We start from the raw sequence: 12164 nt of genomic DNA on the forward strand, positions 1-12164 counted from the left end.
ATACACAGGAGACTCTCAAAGCGGCAATTAAGAGAGACACAAAGTAGGGAGAAGAAGAATGAATGAATATGCTTGGGTACCATGTTTCCTTGCATGCGTACATATATATGGAAAGGCATATGCCTCTTCATGCCACACACATGCCCCTTTGTGTCACCCCCACTATAATCCTACCTTTCCAATGTCACTCTTACTATATCTTTCTTGCTATATTGGCAAAATATTCAACCTACATCCCTATCGAAATAAGCCCAATCAAACATTTTACTCCACCCCTCATTCCAATACTTTCGAGCTTCCTCTTGCACCTAGAATAATTTGATTTTATGCTCTTATCTACCTTTCCTTTTTTCAATTTTTAGCTTGGATTATTTTATATGCAATGTTCTACATGTGATTCCTATATGCGCATTCTACATGTGATTCCTACATGCAAGTTCTACATGTAGTTCCTACATGCAATTCCTACATGTAGAGAGAGAAAGTCCTACCAACCAGGGGCTCAGAGAGCTAAAATGTTTCTAGCTCTATCCAAATATAATAATCCCAAGTAGAAACCTTTGGTTACTAGCTTAGGAATTTTATGTTTCTTAAAAATAGCCATATATAATTTTTAAGTTGACTTATATACAGACACTAAAGGAAAATACAAGTTGGATATACACTATTTATGTTAACATAAATATAAACAATAAGTAGAGATGCATTCACTCTTGAAGCAGAGTAGCCAGAGAGTCAAATATTTTCCTAAACAAGCAAAATCTAGGGCACATACATCAAGAATACAATCTATACTTCATCATGCACAAGTATGATCCACGCTTACAATGATCTTAGTACTTGTTCACCACAATTGTACTACTTGCAACTAACTCAAAAATTTTCATAAAGATACCAAGTTGGTCCATGTCTTCTTTATCCTCATAGCCTTCTGCTGCCTTTTTTAGGGGAGTCTATTAACTTTGTGTCAACAAAGAATCAAGTAGCATAGAATGGGTGTGTAGAGTAGTGGCAAAGCTCCACTTATACTTACATGGGCATAGGAATAATCTCTCAGGAATCTCTCTTAGTAATCCAAAAGGACAAGTTTTAAAGATAACACACTAAGACCATTGAATTTTAATCATCAAGCTACAATCTTGTCAATTTGGTTCATCAACCCCTACTAGGCTTGCTTCTTCTTTCTGATGCATAGTAGGTGGAATTTTTATCTTCTTTGGCTTCGTCCCTCCTTTCAATGTCCGATTCCATACTATTGATTCGAAGAGAATAGTAAAATAGCTCTAACTTTTGTATTGTAACTTTGATTACAGAGATTTTTAGTCTAAAATGAATAGGACAAGTAGATCTATGATATTTGACAAGTCGAATAGGGTCTACAACCCTATTTTGTCCCACATCTTCAAATTCAATGTAGAAGATCCTTAAAATTAGTCACAAGTTGAGGTGTCATAATTTTGCAACTACTTTGGATACAAATAAAAGAAAAGGGACAAGTTTGCATACAAAAGGTTCACCTCTCTACATGTATGTAGTACTCTACAATTCAAAGTGGCATTACCTTATATTGCATTAACAACACATTCAAAATCTAGCCTAATAAAAATAAATATTTAAAATATTCGCCGGGATTTGAATCTTTTATGAGAAAAAAATTAAAGTTTTGCCAGGATTTACATATTTTACTTCAAAATTTAAAAGAAAATATAAAAAAGTCTAATATGTTCTATCCATATTGTGAAACTTAAAAAAATATCTCAATAAACTTTTGCCATGATTTTATATTAATATATAAGTATAGCTTCGATAAACATCCATGGTCCATTGTCAATAATATCTAAATCCTCATGAATGGTAGTGAAGTTACCTATCTAAGATTCCTTTGTTGCCCACTTTTCAAAGTTTGAATCTAATGTTTTTGCCATGAATAAATTTTATTCCAAAATCAACATAAAGTTTCAAATAGACTCTTAACACTCAAAATTAAAGAAGGTACATAGACAGAATGACTTACAATGTGATGGTATCCTCAAAAGAAGGAACATGTCCTTTTCCCTATATACATGTTGCAACTTGGCAAGCCATCCTTCCTCTCCAAACTTGAACTTCAAGATGTGGCTCTTTAACTCATACAAACATCACCTCTTCAATATGTGGCTCTTTAACTCATACAAACACCAACTCTCTTGCTCTTACTAGAACTTTCATGATTATCTAGTCATCAAAACTATAAGTCCAAGGCATCCAATTATCTAGTGCATTTTTTGTGTATAGGAACACACTGGAGCTCACAATATTGCATGCTTGTGTCACTTTGTTCCTCACCATGCTTGTAAGGTAATGAAAATCTTTTAATAAGGAGGAGACAAAGGAAAAGAGGTTACCACAGCAAGAATGGACCTCTAATACAAGGTGGGTGGATAGGGTGCATATTCAAGGGAGAGAGAAGGTGCAATACTAGAAGAGATCTGATGTAGTGGCTACAAACTAGAGGTAGAGGGGGTAGCAGAGCCTATGGAGAGGGAAGAGAAATTGTAGGAGAGGGCAAAGCTAGAGGGGACAATGCACCTATGGAAGGAGAAGACTTGTTGTAGGAGAGGGCAGAGTAAGAGGGGATAGAGCAACTATAGGGGAGGAAAGAGCGGCTATAGGAGAGGGTAGATTAACAAAGCAAAGAGAAATAGGGGGCATAGTAAGAGAGAAAAGAGCAAGAATAGGTAGAGCAAGAGGCGATAGAGAAAGATTAGGAAGAGTAAGACATAGTAGACTAGCTGTAGGAGGTGTTGCAGCCCAAAGTTTGAAAAATGGAGGGAGAGAACAGTTGGACTAGAGTAGAAGAGAAGAGAAAGAGGGGGCATACCTAGTAGGCTAAAGAACAAAATAAATTCATCCAAAAGGGACCACAATGTAGGGAGACAACATTTGCACCACAATAGAGGAGCAAAGAATGAGAGACTAGACCATCCATAGACTAGAGAAGAAGATAAACTCACCCAAAAGCTCCCACAGAGCCTTGATTGAGCCATGGAGGGGGTTCATGTACCTTGGAGATGAGGCAAGCACATGGCATTCTCCTCCACCCTCTCTCTCTCTCTCTCTCTCTCTCTCTCTCTCTCTCTCTCTCCCCATTCTTGCCTCACACCCACTCTTGTTGCTCCTCATGCTTACTATTAGGGTACTCAATCATTGTTTCATCTCACCATGTGATACTATTGTGTGCATAGGTTATTGGGTGGGTACATGTGAGGTTTGGAAATGGAGAGACGGAGCCGAGATGAATTGAAGTTGCAATAATGAGATACAACAGGGCTATCAACATGATAAAATCCTAAAACCCTAAGGTGAGGCTAGGGTAAGTTGAATCCCACTCAACTACTAACTCAATTGGTAAGTTAGGAGAAATCTTAGAAGGAAAAATCTCCCTTAACCCTCCTAACTAATTAATATATTGGTCCAATACCTTAAATATTACAATATTTCGAAGACTCCCCCACAGTGGGCAATGTTATGATGTGCAAGGAGTGACCATCACCAAATGAAAGTAATCCCAAAGCTTTGCAAAAAGCTTCAAAATTTTGTCTAAATAGAACCTTGGTGAAAAGATCTACAACATTTGGGTGTGTAGGACAATAAATCAAAATCACTCCCCTGCATGTAACCTCTTTCATAATGGGTCTTCATGTGTTTCACATGTGCATGAAACATAGAATTCTATACTATAGAACTCTAATACTACCAATGAGTATGGGAGTATATGGTTGAAAACTACCATAGGGGTGGTCATCAATCTCTAGAGCCATACACATTCAACTATAGTTGTGAAGGCTACCCTATACTCAACTTCACAAGATGATGTTGCCACAGTGGGTTGTTTCTTGCCCTGTTTCTTGCTCAAGAAATGCATGTACTTCTACAATTTGCATTGATGTAATGTTTGGTATCATCATCCCCATCCACAATTTCCATAATGCTATGGCTTTGGGCTATGCATATACTTGTTGAACTAGGAAACACTAACTTGAATATCTGGACACATATTATAAAGATAAATGAGGCATCCAATGACAAAATATGAAGAGGGGAGAGGAGAAGAGTGGAGATGAGGAGAGAGGGCACAGCTAGAGAGCACACCACAAATGACTAACTGTACACTAGAATTAGTTGAAAAATTGGAATATATACAAACCCTTTTAGGGTTAGGGTTAGGGGATCTAACCCTTTCCTTTATAGCACTCTATAAGGTTAGTGCTATGCACATATGATCACGTGATGGTGCTATGCACACATGATCACATGATGTTGAGCGTGAACTCTCAACACCTTCCCTCAAGATCAACATCATGAAGTAGGCCTTCCCTCAAGATGATGATTCTGGGGAATCGAAGAAGGGCTGAGCATTACATTCCATCACACCCCTTTAATGGGAATGTCCTTCCTCTGCATCAAACCAAGAGCTAGTCAGTGTTTCTCGAATAGCTCTTTACCGAGTGGTTTGGTAAAGATGTCTGCAACATTTTCTTTGCTATCACAATGCTGCAGTGTGATGTCACCAAGTAACACTCTTTCTCTGATGAAGTGCTCTCTGACATCAATGTGCTTTGTTCTGGAGTGATATACTGGATTTTTGGCCAATGCTTGAGCCGATTGATTATCACAATATATTGTTGTTGGCTTTGACTCATCAAAGTAATCTATTTCTGACAATAGTCTTCTGAGCCATATAGCCTCACATGCACCTGTAGTGAGTGCTCTATATTCTGCTTCAGTCGAAGACAAAGAAACAGTTGGCTGTTTGTTTGACAACCATGATATAGCACCTTGACCAAGGAAAAATGCATATCCCTGTGTCGATCTCCTGGTCTCATGATCTCCAGCATAGTCACTATCACAGTATCCATGCAACCGTGGATGACTTCCTCTGTATTCTATCCCAAATTGTCTTGTACCTCTGATGTATCTCAAGACTCTTTTGGCTGCATTCCAGTGAGACTGTTTTGGATTTGCCATAAACTGTGCTAGTGAGCTTACTGCATAACAAATATCTGGCCGTGTGATTGTCAGATATATAAGAGATCCAATGAGTTGCTTGTAGTATCTGTCATTGACTGTAGGCTTTTCTGAATCTTTAGTAAGTTTCAAACTCTGTTCCATGGGAGTGGCTGCAATCTTGCAATTTGCCATATGAAACTTCTTCAGGAGACTGTCAACATATTTGAGCTGACTCATGAATGTGCTATCTGAATCTCTCCAGAACTCAATTCCAAGACAATAGTGCATAAGTCCAAGATCTTTCATGTCGAACTCTGCAGATAAGTCTTGTTTTAATTTTCTGATGAAGCTATCCTTGCTTCCTGTCACAATCAGATCATCTACGTACAAAAGTGCAATAGTAATATCTTCCCCTTGAACTTTGTAGTAGAGAGTATGATCTGCATTGGACTTCATGTATCCCAGATCAGCAAAATACTTGTCAATTCTGCTGTACCAACTTCTGGGTGCTTGCTTTAAGCCATAGAGACTTTTCTTGAGATGGCAAACCTTGTTCTCTTTTCCTGGTTCAACATAACCGGCTGGTTGTTGAATGTAGACATCCTCGTCTAGATAACCATTGAGAAATGCATTCTTGACATCGAGCTGATACACATTCCATTTACTGAGTGTCGCTAGTGATATCAAGAACCGTATGGAATCCATCTTAGCTACTGGAGCATAAGTCTCATCATAATCTTGGCCATATTGTTGTGCAAATCCTTTTGCAACTAATCTGGCTTTGTATCTCTGAATACTGCCATCTGGATTGTACTTCACTTTGTATACCCATTTGTTGGCTATGGCCTTCTTTCCTGGTGGAAGGTCGCATAATTCCCAAGTGTTATTTTTATACAAAGCATCCATTTCTTCATTCATGGCAGTTTGCCATTCTGGCTTATCTACTGCGTCTTCGAAGTACACTGGCTCTTCTGTAGCCATGATGGTAGTCATAAGAGCATAGTTGGTGGTTTCCACCTGAATTGCTTTGCCTTTCTGAGCATATGTCAATCTGGCTGGTGGTCTGCTTTCCCTAGTAGAACGTCTGAGCTGCTGTGACGCTGATTGGGGTGTTGCTGGCAATTCTTGCTCTTCTTCATCAACCTGGTCTGTAGGTGACTGTGAAGTCGTTGCTTCTATCTCCTGTGTAGGTGAGGTTTTCCATTCTAATTCCTCATCGAAGATTACATCTCTGGAGATAATGACTTTGCGGTTGATGGGATCATACAATTTGTATGCTTTACTTTCTTCACTGTAGCCAACCATGATGCATTTGCGTGACTTCGCATCCAATTTCCTGCGATGATCATCATGTATGTGGGCATATGCTATGCAACCAAATATGCGGAGATGCCCAATGCGTGGCTTGTGTCCAGTGAATGCTTCATAAGGAGTCATACCTTGTATCGGTTCGGTAGGAAGCCGATTAAGCAAGTAGTTAGCTGTAGCTATTGCTTCTGCCCAATACTGATTCGGAAGATGCTTTTCACTAAGCATTGCTCTAGCACTGTCTGCTAAAGTCCCATTCTTCCTTTCAGCTATTGCATTTTGCTGAGGAGTATCTGCACATGTGATTTGTCTTCGAATGCCGTGAGTTTTGCAAAAGTTCATGAAGGCTGAAGACATGTATTCACCTCCTCTGTCTGATCTCATGACCTTGATCTTTCTGCCTGTCTGGTTTTCTACCATGGCTTTGAATTCTTGAAATCTGGCAAACACTTCAGATTTCTCTTTCAGAAAGTAGACCCAACAATATCTGCTGTAGTCGTCGATGAAGGTCAAGTAATAAAGTGAACCATTGATGCTGCGGGTCTGGGCATAACCCCATACATCTGTATGAATTAAATCAAGAATACCTCGTGCACGAGAGGTACTTCTGACAAAGTTGGTTTGCTTGTGTTTGCCGAAGCAGCATGCTTCACAAACCTTTCCAAGAAACTGTAGCTTCGGAATCCCAATTGCCATATTTTGATTCCTGAGATCTAACAAGTACTTGAAGTTGACATGACCATATCTCTTGTGCCATTTTGCAGATAGTGGCATCTGTTGTATTTGAGCTGACATGGCATGCTTATCCGGTACTGTAGCTAGCATCCTGTATAAGCGTCCTTCCTTGACACCTTTTGCTACTAGCTGACCTCTTTTGGATTTGTCTCTGATAGTGCATTCATCACCGTCGAAGATGACTTTGTAGTTGTGTTCCGTCATTTAACCTACTGACAAAAGGTTCTTGCCGAGCTTCGGAACATAGAGCACATCTTTGACTAATCCTTTTGTACCAGTGAAATTGTTCATAGGGATAACACCTGTCCCTTGAACCGGATTCGGTGTATTGTCTGCTGTATAGATGACATTCTTTTGACCTTCTAATGGCTTCATTTCTGTGAACCATTCCTGATGATTTGTCATATGAGATGATGCACCGCTGTCGATGTACCAAGGATCCTGTTCCACTTGGTCGACTTGATAGCTGAAATCCTCTTTGGGATCTTGCGGCAATCTCTTTCATAGTGTCCAAACTTGTGACAATAGTTGCATTGAATGTTTGACACATTGGTGGATGCATTCCCTCATCCTTGGAATCTTCCTCGGTTGGAATGATTTCCTCTTTGATTTTGATGTTGCTGAGGATGCTGCTGATGCTGATGCTGATTCTGACTTTGATGTTGTTGATGATGATGACCACTTTTCTGATATGATCCACCTCTGTTTCTGCCTTTGCCTTTGCTTCTGTCTGAAGCTGTGAATGCCTGATCATTAGAATGACCTTTACGTGCTTGAATGGCCTGAGTCCTGAGTTCTTCACCAAGTAGAACTGACTGAAGTTCTTCAAGTGTTGGAATTTGCCGTTGGATGGCAATACTCTGGACCAGATTCTCATATCCTTCTCCTAGTCCATTCAGGATTACTTGAACCATTTCTGCGGGATTCATAGTCTCTCCTGCTGCTGCAAGTTGATTGTTGTAGTCTTTGATGCGGAGTACATAAGCATGACCGGTTTCATTGCTATTGCAGAAACTCTGGTTGATCTGGTTTCTCAAGGTGAGAATCCTGGATGTGTTCTTGGACTCGTAGAGAGCTGCGAACATATCCCATGCTTCTTTTGATGTCTTGACTGTGTTGAGCTGTCCTAGCATGACATCTTGCACATTCTGCTTAATCAGGTGATAGGCATACTTGTCTTTCTTATCCCATTCTGCTTGAGCTCGGGCAATGGCAGGATCTGCTACTGATGCGGAAACTGTTTGTGTAGATGTAGATCCCGATGTAGATCCCGTTGCTGGTGCTGTGACAATAGATGGAGTAGAGCTACTGGTGGCTGGATCGGCCAATGGTCTAGGTATGGATCCATCGACATACTCCCATTTGTCCTGAAGCACAAGAATGGTCTCCATTCGGTATTTCCATGTACCATAATTGGAGTTGTCTAACTTAGCAGATGCCTCCAGATTGAGGTTGCTAGTCGACATGGTGCAAACAATGTACTCAAAAAGTGTCCTGGAAAACTCTGTATGAATCAACTGCAAATACACTGAAGATGCCAAGTGAAATCTCTGTACCGTCGGTGAAGATAGAACTGCAGTAAATAAGATCTGACTTGTGTTACAAGGCTTGTGGCAATGATGCCGGGAATAGCCAAGAGGCTTTACAAGGCTAAAAAATGATGTGCACGATGCCGTGAGATAGCCAAATAGGCTTTACAATGGTGGCATGTGTGTGTGAAATCAAGTGCTATCTGCCCACTGAATCGATCTGCAATGCCTCTGAACTCTGAAGTCTGCTCACTGAACTGATGAACGTAAGATTTCAGGTAATGTAATGATGTGAAATCGGATGTGAGCGTATGGACTGACTCCGAGTAGGTACTAGTCGGGAATTTCGGGCATGGCTTAGATTGGCAACTTGGGGAATTCAAAGCGTCCCCTCTATGGCGATCTAGTCTACTCTGATCTAGATCTAAACCAACCGTCGATCGATGAAAGAGCAGCAAATAATTCCTTTTCCTTTGTTCTTTTTAAGTGCTGGGTCAGATGCGTCGATGTAGAGGCAAATGTGCGTGAAGGAAGTGGTTTTGTCGGCGAGGCTCAAATGTGAGTGTAACTTGCACCGAAATGTGCGCGCGATGTAACGAGCGCGTAGAGCACGAAAAATCGAGCGACTTTCCTTTTTGGAGCACCCTCAAATTCTTCCTGGATCAAGAGATATGACTTGATCCAGGTGGAGGGGCAAAAGGAGTGCAAATGGTGCTCAATGATGATGTGTCACTGTGAGTCACATGTAGTGATGATGTGGCACTGTGCTTAGCAAGAGGTGTGCCAATGAAGCTTTGTGCTGAGGTGGCAGTGCTGAGGTGGCACAGATGATGTCAGCAGGGTGATGTGGCACTGATGACATGGCACTAATGACGTGGCATAGATGATGTGGCAGTGATGATGTAGCAGTGATGATGTGGCAGTGATGATGTGGCAGCTGACGTGGCAGTGATGATGTGGTAGCTGACGTGGCAGTGATGACGTGGTAGCTGACATGGCAGCTGACGTGGCAGATGATGTGGCACTGGATAAGATGATGACATGGCAGATAAGATTACGTTGCCATGTGGCACAATTGTGATCAAACCTTTGGATGTGGTGGCCTTGACCTGATGATAAGCTATCCTCCACGTGTCTCCTTCGTGGAGATCAAAATCTACCACGTGTCGGATTATACCACTACCGGAATCTACGTGGTCTCCTTGCCTGTGCAAAATTCGGCATCAGCAACGTGGTCAGCCCTACAGCAGAGCGTTTCCAAGGCAGCTTTCGACACCCCGACCTACAAGTTACATATCCCGGACTTGAGAGTGGGGACGCTTTACTCGCTGTTGTCCCTCAGCGATGATCTGATCAAGGCGAATTCGGTTGTGGAGGGGGTGACTCACAAGATCCGTCGCCAAATCGAGGACTTGGAGCGGGCTTCAGGTTCGGAAGCAGGAACATTGTCGGTAGAAGGGGTCCCTGTAGATTCTTTCATCACAAGGTTTAGTTGGGACGAGGCGAAGTACCCTCTCATGACCCCGCTTCGAGAGACCGTTGACACTATTCAGGATCACGTGACCAAGCTAGAGGATGATTTGAAGGTTCGACTTGCAGAGTACAACAATGTCAAGAGTCAGTTGAGTGCGATCAATCGGAAACAAAGGGGAAGCTAGGCAGAAGGTCTTCGCTGCTTGAAGCCTCAGGTCGTTGGTGGCGATTAGGATCTCACAAGAACTTGCATGCGCTTGGCTTGGCTAAAGCTGGGATCTGAAAGTTGCAAATGGTCGTGGCTGTAGTGCTACGGCTGGAGCGTTAGAAGCTTCGAGTAGAAGGATTGGCTCGGCCGCTACGACCTCAAACTTGGCTAGCAGCAGCAAAGCAAGAGCAACCCGGTCGAGAGTTGGGCCTTCTCCAAAAAACAACCTTGGCTGCGTTTAACTATGGCGAGGCACGTTGGAGAAGCTTAGTTGCGCTTGTATGTAGAGGCTCATTGCAGAGCTGGTGGTCAGCCAGCCACATCGAAGCTCCTAATCACTGGAGGGCCTTAGATGTCGATGGAGTAGATGCACCTGTAGTAGCCTTTGAAGAAGCCCGAGAGCTGGGAGTGCACGTTTGGAGTAGCTTCTTTTGGATCCTCCCACCTATCTCTCTCTCAGAGATCTCTATTTAATCTACCTCTCTCTCATTCACTCGAAATGAACCTTACAAAGAACTTCTCTAAAGAAGAAAACACCTCTCTCACTCTCAAATCACAATGGAAAGAACAGATGTTCTTTCAAACAAACGGAAATCTCTGATGAATGAAATCTCACAATGAACGGAATAATCTCTCAAGTGAACGGAAGTTTCTCTCAACGGAAGAGAAGATCACTCAAGAAAAAACTCTCAAGTCTCACAATCTCTCTCACACTCTCAAGAATCTCAATGTCTCAACGGAAGACAAGGGAGCTCTGATACCATGACAAAATATGAAGAGGGGAGAGGAGAAGAGTGGAGATGAGGAGAGAGGGCACAGCTAGAGAGCACACCAGAAATGACTAACTGTACACTAGAATTAGTTGAAAAAATAGAATATATACAAACCCTTTTAGGGTTAGGGTTAGGGGATCTAACCCTTTCCTTTATAGCACTCTATAAGGTTAGTGCTATGCACATATGATCACGTGATGGTGCTATGCACACATGATCACATGATGTTGAGCGTGAACTCTCAACATCCAATAGCTTGACTATATAGAGCAACATAAAATTTTTTACCTACATCATGCATGGACACCGGAGTTGAAATAGGCTTGGAGTCCTAAAACTTGAACCTTGTAACAGTACATAAATATATTTTGACTATTCGAGAAAAAATCCTACATCTATTTGCATAAACTGAGTCCCTAAATAATAGTGTAAATAGATGAAGGAATTGTTCTCCAATAGATAAAGCATATCATGTACATATAGGATGGCAATCTATTGGTGAACTAGGAAAACTCAAGGTCGGGCATTAGGCTGAGTGCATGGTTGAGGCAAGGGGGGGTTGGTAGATCCAAATCCACGTGGAGCACGCATGGCGGGCTGCATGGAACGCATGGAGAGCCCATTTAGAGGCCGTGGTCTTTGATGTGATCATGGATTGTTATTAGCATAGATATCTCTAAAGCTGTTGCTCGTGTTTTGACCCGAGAGCTGGTCCTTACAAGCGTGGCATCTTTTGTTAATAGTATCTTTATCTTCCATGGCTTAGTGCCTTAGTCTACGCATGGTTGTAGTTGTGCTTTTCTGCTTTGTGTTCATTCGATATTCTATGTGATGTTGCCTTAGTCTACGCATGGTTGTAGCTGAGTGTGTGTGTTGTAATGGATCTCCAACAAGCTCAGTAGAGCTAAGGACATGGTGATGAAATAAAGTGTCAATCATGATTTTCTTTTTCGTGTTCATTCGATATTCCATGTGATGATGAATTTAGCTAGCTTGTAATTTGCAATAGTCTAAGAATAATTTAACTGATAGAGCTATCAGTGGTATCAGAGCTAAGAACAAAGATATGAAAGCAAATATGACCATATTGTCAAGTTAATTGCCTAAAATGGAATGAATTTTTGTATCTAGCAGCTCACGCTTTGTCTG

General features: G+C 41.5%; 1 pseudogene; it reads left to right on the forward strand.

The window, feature by feature from the left end:
• Nucleotides 1-9625: 9625 nt before the first annotated feature.
• On the forward strand, nucleotides 9626-10219 carry LOC147897061 (V-type proton ATPase subunit C pseudogene; annotated as a pseudogene).
• The last annotated feature ends 1945 nt before the right edge of the window (nucleotides 10220-12164 follow it).

This window comes from Dipteris shenzhenensis, chromosome 11 (assembly GCF_047967505.1).
Source record: "Dipteris shenzhenensis isolate YYH24624 ecotype China chromosome 11, Dip_SZ_1.0, whole genome shotgun sequence".
NCBI classification, from domain to species: Eukaryota; Viridiplantae; Streptophyta; class Polypodiopsida; order Gleicheniales; family Dipteridaceae; genus Dipteris; species Dipteris shenzhenensis.